At 40.8% G+C, this 15,631-nt stretch overlaps 1 protein-coding gene across 7 annotated transcripts in view; it reads left to right on the top strand.

The window, feature by feature from the left end:
• Window positions 1-2,733: 2,733 nt before the first annotated feature.
• KCNJ15 (potassium inwardly rectifying channel subfamily J member 15) overlaps window positions 2,734-15,631 on the top strand; it is a 40,878-nt gene continuing 27,980 nt past the window's right edge. Inside the window, exons 1-4 of one of the 7 annotated variants that reach the window (XM_054049096.1) lie at window positions 2,734-2,900; window positions 3,039-3,098; window positions 6,107-6,146; window positions 12,340-12,430. The gene's annotated coding sequence lies outside the window, so the exon portion shown is untranslated. The remainder of the gene's footprint in view (window positions 2,901-3,038; window positions 3,099-6,106; window positions 6,147-12,339; window positions 12,431-15,631) is intronic. The other 6 variants (XM_054049079.1, XM_054049102.1, XM_054049087.1 and 3 more) reach the window with 6 other exon arrangements.

Raw genomic sequence — 15,631 nt, forward strand, 5'->3', positions numbered from 1 at the left:
CATAATTAAAGATTTAATAATTTTTTTATTTGTTAGTAAATAGAACTTAGAGATGCATTTTGGTCAAGATATGTTTCTGCACTTGTTTATGATCATAAATTATAACACAACTTTTGCTACTTCCTATATATATTTACCTAGAGAAATTGTGCAATGAAATGTGTATCTTTATTTTTGTTTCAGAGGGACAGTAAAACATTTTTCTGACACATTTGTGATAGGGAAGAGTTAAAACTCAAACGTTCATTATGACTTTTCTTCCCTCTTTGGGATGCATGCAGACACATGTTGAACTGAACCTTGACTAAAACTTTTTTGCAAGTCTGAATTACCTGGAGCATTTTCTGTCTGAGATTTTTGTTTTCTTCTATCTCTTCCCTACTTGACTCTTTCCAAAAACAAGAGTTGGAAATACCACAAGAAAGTCAATTATTATTATTAGATTTCCTGCTCAAATTTATAGATCCAAGAAGTACAGATAAACAGCTGAACTTCTGGGATGTTATACTCTTCCCTATCATTGTTCTAAATGTCCGCCATAGTACTGAGGTACAGTAGAAGAGATTATATGCAGAGTAAGTGGTTTAAAATGGGGACCTTATGTTCACAATTCTCAGAAAAAGCTACATTAAAAGAAAGGCATTTGAGTTGCAACGTCAAGCACGCAAAATTTGGGAAATGTCAGATTTATATTTACCTGTGGACCCTTAATTCCACCACTTTGTGCACTGAATGAGGCAGGCATCCTGTGGGAAAAATAGTAATAGATCATGTAATTAAAGACTGTATCATAGCACATATGTACAAAGGGGCTGAATAAATATTCACAGGCAACTGTAAAACAGGCATTTCCTAATTTTCAAGTGCTTAACTTTGCAATCTTAACATAACTTTTTGCAAGTAATTTTCTAGGTTTTTATAAAAAGGGAAAAGGTAGATATCTGTCATCATGCATCATTAACAGGGTGTGAACTATGAACCTTCAGCACTGCAATACAGACTACTGCCACTTGAGATATGGGGCTAACTGCATCAGTTAACAGCAGAAGAAGGCTCTTATCTCAGAGGAAATCTGTTGCTGGTGCATGTTCTGAGTCCAAGGTATGATTGAGGGCGGAGCTCAGCCACCTTTGTCTCTCTCCTCACCCCTCTGGGAGTTGGAGGAACTGTTGCCCCATTTGATATCCACAGAGGGGGGCTAAGATGCTGAAACCATGTGCCAGGGCTGTTGAGGGCCCAGCCTGCCTCTCTTTCCGCCTCCACTCCACCCTACCCACCATTCTAACTGCTTTGGCAGCTAACGGGCTTTCCCAGTGCAGTGTGTGCTGCGTCAGTGGCAGTGTGGGCCTGACACTTTAGAATATTCACGTGCAGTTATTATGTTGGCAAGCTGCCACCATTTTCCTGAGGAATACAAGTGAGAGCCAGGAAATAGCAATTTTAATCATTCATAGCTCAGCTAACCCAGAATGGAATTTCTCTAGCTCAAGGGCTTTATCCGTGCCCAGTTCCAAAGGCCTGCTGCAAACAACGGTGTTACAGCATCTCAAAAAAAGGTCACTGGACTCCTTTTATAATGCAAGGCACTAGACAACCTAAATATAGGGGTTGCTACCAGCTCCATCTCTCATAATAATTAATAAAGGGACAATCAGTTCCACAGGTCTAAGGATTGGGGGAGGAGTGTATGTGTGAGTGGTGTGAAATTTGTTTGTCTTTGACAAGGAAATAAAATCACATCTTACTTATGTTCTTCTAAATTTAAAACAGCTGTTGCCTGCTGGCACTGCCTAAATGCCTACATACTTGACCACATGAAGGCAGAATTCCAGGCCTCTATTTCCTATGGTTGCATATCGATGACATGATTGTTTACCAATGCCACTGTGGAAAAAAGAGCTTTCGCTTCTGCTAGTATGTTTTCTTTTCAGTGAGATGGTTCTGATTTTGTTAGTAAAAAGCCATACTTAAAACACCTCTCGCACCTCAGCACCAAAGGGGGCAAGATTAATCTAGCATCAAGTGCCCCATGAGAAGTCTCTATGGTTGCTTGTCTCTATGATCTGTTGCATTGGACCGTCTTGCTGTGACATAATTCCATGAAGCCATGCATCTGGGAGGATGTATGTCAGAGAACAATATCCCAGAGCCAGCAGATCAGTGTTTCCAGTGCTGTAATGTCTTCCCTTTCATTTCTGCTTTTGGGATTTACTTCTGGGAATCCCATCAAACAAGAAAGTAGCGCCTAAGGCACTTCGGAATGGTTATGGATGGCAAAACACTTACACCACTCACTCCTCACATTCAGAAGCACCCAATTTTCCCCAAATCAAATCTGCACCACCTCACTTTATTTTCTGCATCTTGTAAATAACAGAGGAAATGGCACACAGGAAAGCTCAGAATAAGTCATCAAAAAGAAACAGTGTCGTGGCTAACCAGCTTGGAAACATTAGTGTTCAGGGATTTCAGCTATGACCATGGTTGTTATGGTTCAGTGTGCTAAAATAGTCCTGGTATAAATTCATTTCAGATGGGTTTCAGTCTCCTTTTTGCCAGAAGGAAGGGGATCATCAATAATGTTGACTTTTTTTTTTTTGGTCTCTATTTTCTTTTTTTCATGTGTGCAAAGGTTTGTGCCCTTATTTGTTCCGGCAAGAAGGCCTTTGAGGGACTTTGCTCAGTGAGACTAAAGTTTCTTCAAAGATTAACTGACATTCTTTAAAAGTACATCAGTTTCCTTTTAAGCAGGTATTTGCTTACCACGTAACTGGGTGTTGAGTGCTATTGTAGTTATAAAGTTTGCTGGGCTCAGCTCTAGATTTCCTTAAGACATACTGCTGACATCACTGAATCTCCTCTCAGATTCCTTTCCCTCTCTCTCCTGTTTCCTCCTTCAGGTAATTCCAACTCAGACTCTTACCAACTTGTTTTTGACTGACAGTGAATTAAGGAAGACTTTTTAGGGGGATAGAGGGGGAGTGTTTAAAACATACATATGTGCTGTACCTAAAGGATACTCATTCTTTTATAAACAGTTGTTTGACCTGTCATGACGATAACATCTAGTAAGGAATCTGAACATTGATCTTTCACAGGTAAGAAGTAATTGGTTTAAAAAAAATTGCATACATGCTTAAGAGAGGTTTAAAAACTTTGTGTTTCAGATAAAGCTTAATGAATCCATTCTCGTCCTATTTTAACTATTTTAATAATGTATGGTTCTAGAAACTATCTGCAAAAGAAAATCTGCTTATTAGCTCATGCCTGCATGTGAAAACTAGAACTACATAGCAGTTTAGTGATGGTGCAGCAAAAGCTGTCATGTTTTATTCTACCTATTGATGCAGTATTCCAAACATTATGTTTACAATGTGTGTGTGGGGGGATATTTTGGTCTGTTAGGGGATAATAATAGTTATCTTTGCAAGACTTTTCCTGTTATGGTGTTTTTCTGAAGACATTTTTAATGCTTTTTGTTCTGTTAAAAATCTGTTTTTGCTAATTTTCAGTCAGTTATTTCTCCTTTTTCAGTGGAAAAATCAGTTTTAGTTTCCACAGTGGGAAACTAGACCGAAACATTTTATAATCTCTGGTGCATATCTGGATAAGAAAGGATTTGTACGTTTTCTGTGGTAGGTATAAGGAATGTAAACAATTCTGATTTGGAGAACTTTATGCACTTTCCCCCAGCTCCTGGATGGTGTCTTTATATTTCTTCCTTAACTGTATAACAAGTATGACTTACTGTCAGCAATCAGAATCTTAGATCTGAGCTGCAAATTCCCCATTACTTCTGTTTAGCTTTGTACCTTCCCACTATTATTTTTCCTGTATAATTTATGCTTTGAACATATTTATAGTTACATTACTTTTTCCATGTTACGTAGGTTATGAAAATGCAACAAAACTAGCTTTTCTACGTGAACCATGGAGAATTATATTATCTTTATAACTTAACCTTGTTTCTCCACTTTACTTTGCTTATATTTATAGGCATTTCTAGAGTCCTCTTCATCTTAGTATCTGAGTGCCCACCTTAAACCTCAACATATTTTGTTTTTTAATTCTGATTTGGTATCATCACTCATGATTTCTTCTTTTAAAGCAGGGAGGTAGCAGGGGCATTTTCAAAATAGAGAGCCGCTACAGAAATGCCTTTATTTTTCTCTGTTGTAAAATGTTGCTCTGGGCTCTCTGCACTCTCTGGTAACCAGCTTATGTGGGGAAGAAAGGCTCAAAATATAACTTTGTGCAGTTGGTCGTAGATTACAAACTGGCATCACATTTGCAAATTGGAGCATTGAGGAGTCCAAAACTTCCAAAAGAATTCCATGTGGGTAAATTAGGCATGGACTAGAGACAAAAACAGCAACAGATGACTTTCAACACTTCAGGCTACTTTCGATAGCCTTTCAAGTGAAAACAAATAGTGCTTTTTACCCCAGTTGCTCATGAAAAGAAAAAAAACAACCAAGTCATCAGCTTGTAGTACTGATTGGAGCTGAAATTTGGGTTTGCACAGATTTTACAAAAAGTGTTCTGACCCCTATTCTCTCTCCTGACACACACAACTAGCAGAGACCAGCTGTATTCTTTGGGTACAGGTAGAGACCAAAAAAACATACTTAATCGTTTTGCACACTGAACTTCAGGACATTTTGAAATAAACTTGGATTCTTTAGCTTCTAGAAAAACTAGAGTGAATTGTGAGTTGATGGGTTTGTATTTAATTTGGCGGGGGTTGCGGTCAGGCAATCTTTATCTTATTGCCTGTAAAAATATACAGGTAATTGGGGAAAACATTGACTGGACCCTCAAACAGTTAAATTCAAAATCTCTAAGCTGAGTTGAATCCATTAAATGTCAAGTATTTGAAAGCTGCCTTCCAGCTGTGATGTCCCTAACTCACTGGCATGAAAAAGCATTCATGAGTTACTTGAATGAGTTACTACCAACTCCGGGATCACCTCAGCACTCTGTATATCTATGCTACTAATACGTTAAAAGGCTTGGAACTAAGACAAGAGTGTGCACTATTGGAGTAAATGGCACAATTGAAAAAGACAGCACTCTTATAACTCTTGCATATGTGTTTAAAGTGAAAGGCCAAATCATTCTCTCGGTATCTAGACATGCATGGGATTCAATGCAATGCATACCAGCCCAAACCACTGATAAATTCTTCATATGGGAGGGGGAAGGAATATCAGCAGCATTGTTCCTTGCCCAGGAACATGTGAAAGTCCATTGCATGGACAGCACATATTTTGAGGCTCACTAAATTGGAGGACACCGCCAGGTGGAAAGGGAGCAAAACTAGAAAGGGTGGCTCTACGTATCATCACCTCCCCCCCCCAGTGGCCAATGGAAACTCTTGTGCAATTGCCGGATCAGAGTTAGTTTCTGAAAAACTCAGCTCTGTTCATTTTTGCCCACCTCAGGGAGAGTAGTTATGGTTCAGGGGTGAAATCCTGACTCCAGGAAATCAGGCAAAACTCCCATTGATTTCAGTGGGGCCATGATTACACCTCAGGTGTGGAGTGGAGCAATGCTGCTGTGGGGTAGGCTGGGGCCAGGGAGTACCATGAAGGGGCAGGTGCTCCACTCGGATTTACTGAGTTCTGCAAGATGATAACCTGAGATATTCCAGGGCCCACCAGACTAAGTGATGAGGTAAAGCCCATCCTCCCACCTGTGTGATACTATGGAAATTCTGTGATTGTAAAGCCACCAAGTCTTAAGAATATCTCTTGCCTCCCTGTGCATTTCACCATGGGATGCCATATTACTCTGGTGCTCTGGGAACTACACTGGCATCCTTTGGATTTCTTTGTGGAGCAGAAGATGTTAATTTTGGTCTATGCAGCTCTAACTGGCTTAGGAGATGCCTACTTGAGAGACACCTCCCCCTCCTTTGCCTGTGCCACAGCTGCTGCAGCTGAAACCTGCAGAGTTGCTCAAGCTGGAGCAAAGGAGTTGCTGATGTGTTACTTTCCTGGAGGGTCCCTTAACTTAGGAATCTGCTCCCCACTTGGTTCAAAATAGCCCAATTTGTTGACCTTCAGGACATATTACAAAGTTCTTTTCTCCCTCTGGCTTTTAGGGAGGGATGGGGGACACCTGAGGATTAGCAGCTGAGAAGGGTGAGATATTTCACCTGTTTTGTTTTTTGTAAAGCTTGGCTGGTTTACTTTTGTTATGTAGCGAGGATTGGCAGCTGGACTTGCTGTATGCCTGGTGTTTTTAAATAAGTGTAAAAGGTAGACAGAGCTTTGGCTAGGTGGCTTTAAACTTCCTTTATAAATCCAAAGTGATAAAGCACAGTAAGTTTTGATCAGCAGTGGCACACTAGTCTGACCCGGTTAGGTTCAATTTGTTTCCACAGCTTCAACTCAAGTGCTTCATACTAGATTAAATCACAGCTTGTTCCTCTTCTCTAGTTTCATAGATTTCAAGGCCAGAAGGGACCATTGTGATCATCTAGTCTGACCTCCTGTATAGCACAAGATATAGAAATTCCCCGAAATAATTCCTAGAGCAGAGCTTTTACAAAACATCCAGTTTCTCAAGTCTTATTTTCATCTACACTTTTTTTAATCTGAACTTAACTTTTTATTAAGGATATTTAATAAAAAGATTATCTGTTGAAATAATGAGTGTAATTTGTAATGGACCAATGTACAACACAACACATTTCATTCAATGCATGCCATTAAAAATGCTGTATGTGTTGCTTTTCTGATTTAAAAGTGGATTAGAGTAAGCTGATGGAAAAAACATGGGAAAAAATCACAAATATTTCATGAAACTTTCTACCCTTTTTCCATCACAAAATCGAACAATCTCATAAAAAATAAATTTTCGAATCTTTCGACCAGCTCTGTTGTTAATAGATAACTTTGTGGACAATAGTTAAGGTTCTCTCAAAGGCATAATTCACCACATCAAGATTAATTGATCATGGGAGATAAAGGCAAATGTAGTCATGGCAGAGCAATGGATATTGTACCTAAGGTTGGTTGAACATTTTTCATCAAAACTGTTTTCTTGTCAAAACTGGTTGGTTTTTTTGTTTCTTTTGGGGAGGGGAGGGGTCAATAAGTTGACATTTTCTGTGGAAAATTTCAATGAAAACTAAATTGTATTTGTTTTTGTTGATGATTTCCATGAACCCTCCCCTCGATTTTCTGACAAGCTCTGATTATAATGCACCACTGCCAGGTCCCACTCCTAGCATCTTCACTCTTCCTGTCAGCTGGTGAATCCACTGTCATTCTCTAGCCCCAGCAAACAGTCCTTACTTCCCTGCTGCCTTAGCCACCTGCAGCCATCCACAAAAGCATCTGCCCTAACTTCCCAGATGCTAAATCTATTAACAATCTGCCCCCGCCCCCCACCAAAAAAACATGCCACAAAACTACAAAAGCAGCCAGTGTACGAAAAAAATATGGAAGAAATAATGGAAGAAAAGCCAATGTGATTCTGTTATTTTTGTGGAAATGTGAGTCAGATTGTCCCTCATATAAATAAGGCCCTGGCCCTGGTGTATGTGTGGTGATGCATAGATGTTCCAGGACACGTGTAATTCTCATTCATTTTCTTAGGAAGAAATTAACTGCGGCACCATTTGCATAACATTTCAAGCAGTGAATTGAGTGAATACAGGGGATTGGGTATCAGAGGGGTAGCCGTGTTAGTCTGAATCTGTAAAAAGCAACAGAGGGTCCTGTGGCACCTTTAAGACTAACAGAAGTATTGGAGCATAAGCTTTCGTGGGTGAATGCCCACTTCATCAGACGCAAGTAATGGAAATTTCCAGAGGCAGGTATAAATCAGTATGGAGATAATGAGGTTAGTTCAATCAAGGTGCCACAGGACCCTCTGTTGCTTTTTACAGGGGATTGGGTGATTCAAGAAATTAGTATTTGATCAGGAAACTTTTGATTTAACATCTGGCAGCTGTTTCGTAGCCCATTTGGAACATGCCCTTGGCCTCAGCCCAGTTCCTGGTATACTGATGTTACCTCATAAAATACACTGCCACCACACTGGTCCTCTTTGGCAGTCTCACAAGAGAGTCAAAGACTGAAATGGCACAGCATGTGAAGTGCTGCTTCACCAGTAAAAGTGGAAGAATGTAGAGCAAGCAGTGAGGGAAAACTTGCACTGCCATTGTTATCAGTACATTATGGATAAACAAGTTTCTTTAGCCTAAAGCAACAGAGGGTCCTGTGGCACCTTTGAGACTAACAGAAGTACTGGGAGCATAAGCTTTCGTGGGTCAGAACCTCACTTCTTCAGATGCAATCTTGATGTGGTGAATTTCTTTAGCCTGATTTTTTTCATTCCCATCAAGGTCCCTTTACACTGCCCGAGTGGTGTAAAGAGATCTTGGTGCAAGTGAGAATCAGGCCCTTTGCCTCCACTGAGATCCCTTGGATAGAATTCATGAGCACTAAAATCAACTTCAGATAAATTAAAAAGCAAACACAATAGTGCAGTTGTGCTTACTATGCTTACTTCCCCCCCGCCCCAATAGTTTGTCTTATTTTTCTTCATATCCTTGCTTTTCTTGAACTAACTCTACCAACATACTTAAAGCTACATACTTCTCTTCCCTTGTGCATCTTCCATACGCAATAATGTGAGCGCCACTACAGGATTCGAGGGTATGTGGCCCTTTGAGTTCATCCCTTTTCAGGAGTGTTGTTGCAATTGAAGAATGTACTGCAGGGTAAAATTGGATTTTCTGAAACACAAAATTTGCCCTTTGGTCTTGATTTATTTCTTTCCAATATAAAATAGACAAGTTGTGACTTGACTTTCAAGGCTTCAAAATAACGTTTGCATTAATTTTGCAACATCATATTCAGTACTCCCGTGTGATGGAGAACTGGAAATATTACCCTGATGCCATTTGTCTGTGTTTGTCCTTTAGTGGAATGCAGAAAACAGTTCAATCGAGCAGTCCCAATGATACATCCTCCTCGTATCCTGTAACAGAGTTTTGTTTTTGCTGAGTGTAGTCATGATTTTGTAGACTTACAGTTTTAAGAGTGGAGATTTTAAAGAACACATTTCTCTTGGAAAGCTTCTGAGTAATGGCTAGAAAACAAAACAAAAAAACAAAACAAACCATTTACTTCTAGATACATTAGTCAGTCTTATGAAACTAGTTAATCATTTGAAGCTGTTACAGTAACTTTCACTGTTCAAGGGTGAAAGTGCCACAGAGGGCAATAACCTCTGAAAACATCAGTTAAAGTACATTGCTTAAAAACACAGGCTGTCAGAGCTGAAATATTAACATGGGAATATATAAAAAAGGCTTGAACAACAGACAGACTGCTGTTTCTCAGCCTTAGAAAATAATGGACCTGATTTTCAGCATCTGCTGAGCATCCAGAACTAAGGTTGAAATCAATGGGACTCGTGGGTGATCAGTAACTTTGAAAATGTTAAGATGAAAGGCAAAGACAGAGAGTGCAGAGCAGCATCTGTCAGAGGCTTGTGGTGATAGTGCTTGGCTCTAATTTTGTCTTTTTTTCTTATTGGTTATTGGCTAATTCTCAGTGAATGCAAATGTCACTAAGAAACAATGGTAGAATTAAGAAACAAATATCATTTTGGGGAGATCAAAGTGATGTTACAAAAGAGGTAGGGCTGATAGTGGACAGGGAATTGGATGAGTTTGCAATGAAATGTGCTACTAAAAACAGCCAATACCATTTTTGTAATTGCATACATGTAGAATCATAGAAATGAGGGCTGGAAGGGACCTTGAGAAGTCATTAAGTCCACCTGCTCTGTGCAGAAGGAGGGCAAAGTAAATGTAGACCATCCCTGACAGGTATTTGTCCAACCTGTCTTTAAAAACCTCCAGTGATGGGGATTCCACAATGTACCTTGGAAGCCTCTTCCAGAGCTTAACTATCCTCATATTGCGAAAGTTTTTCCTAATACCTAACCTAAATCTCCCTTGCCGAAGATTAAGCCCATTGCTTCGTGTCCTATCTTCACTGGACACAGAGAAAAAATTGATCACAGTCCTTTTATAACAGCTCTTAACATATTTGAAGACTATCAGCTCCCACCCTTCTTTTCTCAAGATAAAACGTGCCCAGTTTTTTTTAACCCTTCCTCATAATCAGGTTTTTTTAAACTTTTATCAATTTAGTTGCTCTTCTCTGGACTCTCTCCAATTTGTCCACATCTTTCCTAAAGTGTGGTGCCTAGAACTGGACACAGCACTCCTGCTGAGGCCTCACCAGTGCAAGTAGAACCGAACAATTACCTCCTGTGTCTTACATACAACCCGCCTGTTAATTAGGGTGACCAGATATCAAGTGTGAAAAATCGGGACAGAGGGTGGGGGGTAATAGGCACCCATGTAAGGAAAAGCCCCAAATATCGGGACTGTCCCTATAAAATCAGGACATCTGGTCACCCTACTGTTAATACACCCCAGCATATTAGCCTTTTTTGCAACTACATCATATTGTTGACTCAGATTCAATTATTGATCCACTATAACTCTGAGATCCTTTACAGCAGTACTACCACCTACCCCGTTATTCCCAATTGTTGTTGTGATGCACTTAATTTTTCCCTCCTAAGTGCAATACTTTCTACTTGTCTTTATTGAATTTCATTTTGTTGATTTCAGACCAATTCTCCAGTTTATCAAGGTCACTTTGAATTCTAATTCCATCCTCCAAAGTGCTTGAAACCCCTTCCGGCTTGCTGTCATCTGCAAATTTTGTAAGCCTACTCTGCACTCCATTATCCAAGTCATTAATGAAAATATTGAGTAGTATTAGACCCAAGACTCTCCCCTGCTGGACCCCACTAGATACACTTTCCCAGTTTGACAGCAAACCATTGATTACTACTCTCTGAGAACAGTCTTTCAACAGTTGTGCACTCACCGTAAAAGTAAATTCATCTGGGGCATGGCTACACTTGCAGATGTAAAGAGCTGGGAGTTAAACCAGCCTTCGGAGAAAGCAGCAGGGAAAACTCTGCCATGTGTTCACACTGTCAGATTCAAGTGCACTGGTGTGGCCACATGAGCAGCTTTTGCAATGCCACAGAGAGCAGTGCATTGTGGTAGCTATCCCAGCATGCAAGTGGCTTCAACATGCTTTTCAAATGGGGGTGTGGAGTGTGACAGGGAGTGTGTTGTATGTATGTGGAGGGAGAGACAGTGTGTTTTGGGGTGCTGAGAGTGTGTCAGCATGCTGTCTTGTAAGTTCAGACAGCAGCAGACCCCCCTCCCCCCCGCCTCTCTCTCTCACACACACACTCACAGCAACAGCATTCCACACTAATGGTTACTTTGTCCCAGAGCAGATAAGCATGCTCAGAAACAGAGCTTTGAAAGGGGATATCCGCATTCCTACAGCCGATTCCAAAACAATGAGAAGAGTGGACCCTTGACTTCAGGGGATTATGGGGCATTTCCGGAGGCCAATCACAGTGCAGTAATGCAACAGCTTGATCACACTGACACCTGGGCATTTCAGCTGGGGCGCAGCAAGAGTTATGCTTCTCGTGGAGGTGAATTACCAGGAGTGCTCCAGCTTCAGAGTCCGGGCGCTCTACATGCTTTGCCAGTGTGGATGCATCAGGAGTTAGGGCACCTGAGGCTGCTTTAATGCGCTCTAACTTGCAAGTGTAGCCAAGCCCTAGATCTCATCATGGATTAGAGAGCTGCGAGTCCTATACAGCATTAGATTTGTGAGACCCTACTTCGGTAGGGGATGGAGCTAGATGGTTTAACAGGTCTTTTTCATACCTTATTTCTATTACTCTTTGGTCCTGAAAGTCCATCTGAATTATTCAGGCAGGTCTTGCAGTCTGTTACTCTGTCTTAATGCCAACACTGGTTTGCCTTTTTTTGCATTCTTCCCAGTGATGTAAGTTATGTATCAGTAAGTCAGTACAAGAGAGTCTAAGGTGGTACAGTTTACATGAAGAGGAGATGGAAGAGGGGGTGAACTGGGGCAGGAAAACCATAAGATACATCCCCACACCTTATCTTATATTTTCAGTTAGTTGTTTTCCTGTTATGCCCTTCTATTCTGCCTCCTCTGTGCATAACTTACACATACATAACTTAAACTCATAGATGTGAAGGCCAGAAGAAACTTTTAGATGATCTAGGCTGATGTCCTATAGGAGCCCTATCTCTATCCACCTGATGGGGCTTCTGTGGGATTTGAAGGTAGGTCCTTTGTCTTCATGAGCAATAGACATACCTCCAAGCTACTAAGCCACTTGTAATCTACATCAGCTCTGAATGTGGTCCATAATTTGAATGTATTATTTATACAGTGCTGAAGTCAAAGACCAGAATCCCTGCCCTGAAGAACTTCATATCTAACAGCACAAGTGGAGTATGATACAGCACAAACAAGAGATACAGGTACACTGTAGGCAAACATAAGGTGGCATGTAGCTACTATAGCTGGAATACTTCCATCAAACCAGATGTGTTTTGGGAAGTTGTTCTGAAAGCAGCCAGAGATGGGATTTGACATATGTTAATTGGGAGGCTGTTCCAGGCACATGGAGTGGTCGGAGAGAAATCTCAGATGATATATCAGCAAAGGAGACAAAAGGAGCAGTCAGAAGTGAATCAGAAGAAGTGGGAGGCCAGGTCGGAGTGGATGAAGGCAGAGTTATGGGAAACTTTGAAGGCGAGCTATGCTTTTGTGCAGTAATGGAAGGGAAGGCTGTGCAAGCACTGAGGAAAGAGGAAGTCGTGATCAGAATAATGGGAAAGAAAAATTATCGTTGCAGGAGCACTTTGGATGGCTAGGCCATAAGGTAGAGGAGAAGGGCCAAGAACACATGGTTGCAGTAGGCAAGTTAGAAAACACCTAGCTAATGAACCAGAGTTTGGCAGTGGGTTCACAGAGGAAGGGATGGATTTTGGCTATATTGTAGTGTCTAGCTGCCAACAGAAAGGGAGGAGTTTTACTCATTTAATGAATGAAGCAAAGGATGCTGTATCTCACAGAAAATGTTCCTTTTGTAAATCATGGGTTTCCCAGGGGTGCCACTTTGCTAACACAGGGACAAATGAAGGCCTCTGGATTGATGTTATATTTGCATCAAAGATGACAGAATGTTGTATCATTCGCATAATCCATAATGGAAACACAGTACTCTGTGCCTCTTTGAAGCATGAGGACTGGATCCGTCTTTCATCCATCACTGTGGTTACAAACAGATTCCACTGAAATACACTACTGCAAATTAAAGCTCATGGGTCTTTTTTAGTTATTTTTTTTATTATCTATCACCAAGAGTAGGTGACTCGTAGTGTGCTATGTAGTAAAAACAAGAAAAGATTTCCTTACATTTATTGATTTGTAATAGTATGTAGTATTTTAGTCTACAGTACCTCACAACTTAAGCTTCAGAACTCCTTGTTAGATTCACTTCTCTTTAACAATTGATGACAGAATAAAAGCTACCTTTATATAGGATTATCAGTCAATGAGACTACATATGGCTGTTTACTAGGGCTGATCAAAAAAATTGGGATTACAATTAAACAAAATCTTTCATTAAAAGTCTCTGATTTTGATGGAAAATTTACATTTTTCATCCAAAAAGACACCTGAAAACCAAAATGTTTTCAGTTGAAATCTGAAACATTTTGATTCAGGAAATGCTGCTGTGTGTCTCATGGCGAGGATGTGGTTTGGTTTTCTCATGACCCCATTCTTCTCTATGGACCAGGACTCCTATGATCCACTACTTCCCCTCTCCAAGAAGGGAGACCAAAGAGCCTGGCCTATACAAGAGAACAGAAACATCAGGCATTCAAACTACAGCTCCTCTGAGTCACTGCGGTAGCATTTCTGACTAGAAATATTTTGGTTTTCAGCCGCATAGTTTAATTTTCAATTTTTATCTGAAAAGTTATAATTTGTTTTCATTGAAATTTTCAGCAGAAAAACCGCTGAAACCAGCTCTCATGTTTAAATTTAAATGTTTCTCTGTTCTCTTCTGTGATACACATTATGAAGCCATCAAAAGCCTGATAAGTTATCCTTGTCAACCAAACACCTAGTAGTGACATAATAAGGTAGTTGGGGAAGGGTCATATTTGCTATTCTGGTAAAGCAGATGACTTGGAAAACATCAAAGTGTAGCTTCTGACCTTCTTGGCATCTGGAAAAGTTAAGACAAAAATAATTTAATATAATTACTCAAGTTGTTGAATTTTGTAGAGTTTTAAGAATAAATTTGGGGAGCTCTGAAAAAAGAACAAACCTATGTCTCAACAGAACATGAAAGAAATATCCAGTTTAATTCTTCAGTGATCAAAGCTAGACTTTCTCAAGTTCCCTAGTACATAAGATCATTGAACTTTTGAGCTGAGACAGGATCATAAAGAAACAATAATAAAGATAAGATAGAGTGTAAATAAACAAGCAATACAACCTCCCTTCAGTGAAGTTATAGATATGCTGACTTTGAAAAACAGGTTGGTATTTATCTTTTTGGGAATGTATCATTGTTCTCTGAAGTATGTTGCAGGGCAGCATAGCACAGGTTTTACAAGGGTTTCCTAAGGAACCATAAAGTGAAGAGAAAATAAATTAGGACTGAATACCACAAAGTTATCCCCCCAAATAAAGAGCTTAGGCATGGATTCTGCTACCTTTACCTAGGATGAATAGTAACTTGTTCCACAAATAGTTCCATTGGCTCAGAGAGTGCCCCTGAGATGACCCATGCAGAAGGGATGCTGACAGTCCCTTTCCCTATCTGCACGTACCCACCGTGCACTTTCCCTTTCTGGAATCCGTGATGATCTCTCTGAAGGTCTGGGGACGGGGGGGGTGTCTCTGCTGCGGGAGGGGCAGAGACTGCAGTGGGAAAATGGGCAAAGGACCAAGGGGACATACACATTCCTTTCCATTCCCCTGGAGTTTACCTGGAAAATAAGAAGCCTGGGGCTGTATTATCTTTTCCACAGAGCACCACACCATATTGGATCCCAGTGGCCACTGCAGCCCAGTCCAATGAAGCCATACTGCCCAGGAGCTCTGTGTGGATGGCCCTGACCTCCAGCAGATAGCCTGGGAATCATCAGGTTTGAGTTGGAGGAAAGCTGACACCCCCCTCACTGTCCATGAGGAAATGGTTGCAGAGATTTCCTCCCCCAGAGCCTGTCCTGAGGGCCTTACCACCATGGGGGTGAACTGGGACACTGGCTTCAGTGGGGCCACTGTGCAGTGTGAGTAAAGGTAACAGAATCAGGCCTTTCAGAACACCATAGGCATTCCAGTTAGTTTTGGAGATAGTGTGGGGCTTGAAGAGGAGTGCAGCCAGTGAACCCCTTCAGCTCTAAAAATGATTCCCTCTAGAGCAGCAATTGTGGCAGTGTGGGGAAGCCCACAGTGCTGCAGCCTTTCTCCTTTCTGCACTGTGGATAAGGAGAGGACGGCAATGCTGTCAGTCCAGCACCTTTCACAAACCCTTTCTAATCCCTTGCCATATTGGATTAAAGGGAGGCTCTAAGGTTACAGCTGCAAGCTACCATTTCCTTATAAAGCTCCCTAATATTTCTCCCCACTGAGCTTTGATTTTTGTTTACCCTCCCTCA

Source organism: Malaclemys terrapin, chromosome 1, assembly GCF_027887155.1.
Source record: "Malaclemys terrapin pileata isolate rMalTer1 chromosome 1, rMalTer1.hap1, whole genome shotgun sequence".
Taxonomy (NCBI): Eukaryota; Metazoa; Chordata; order Testudines; family Emydidae; genus Malaclemys; species Malaclemys terrapin.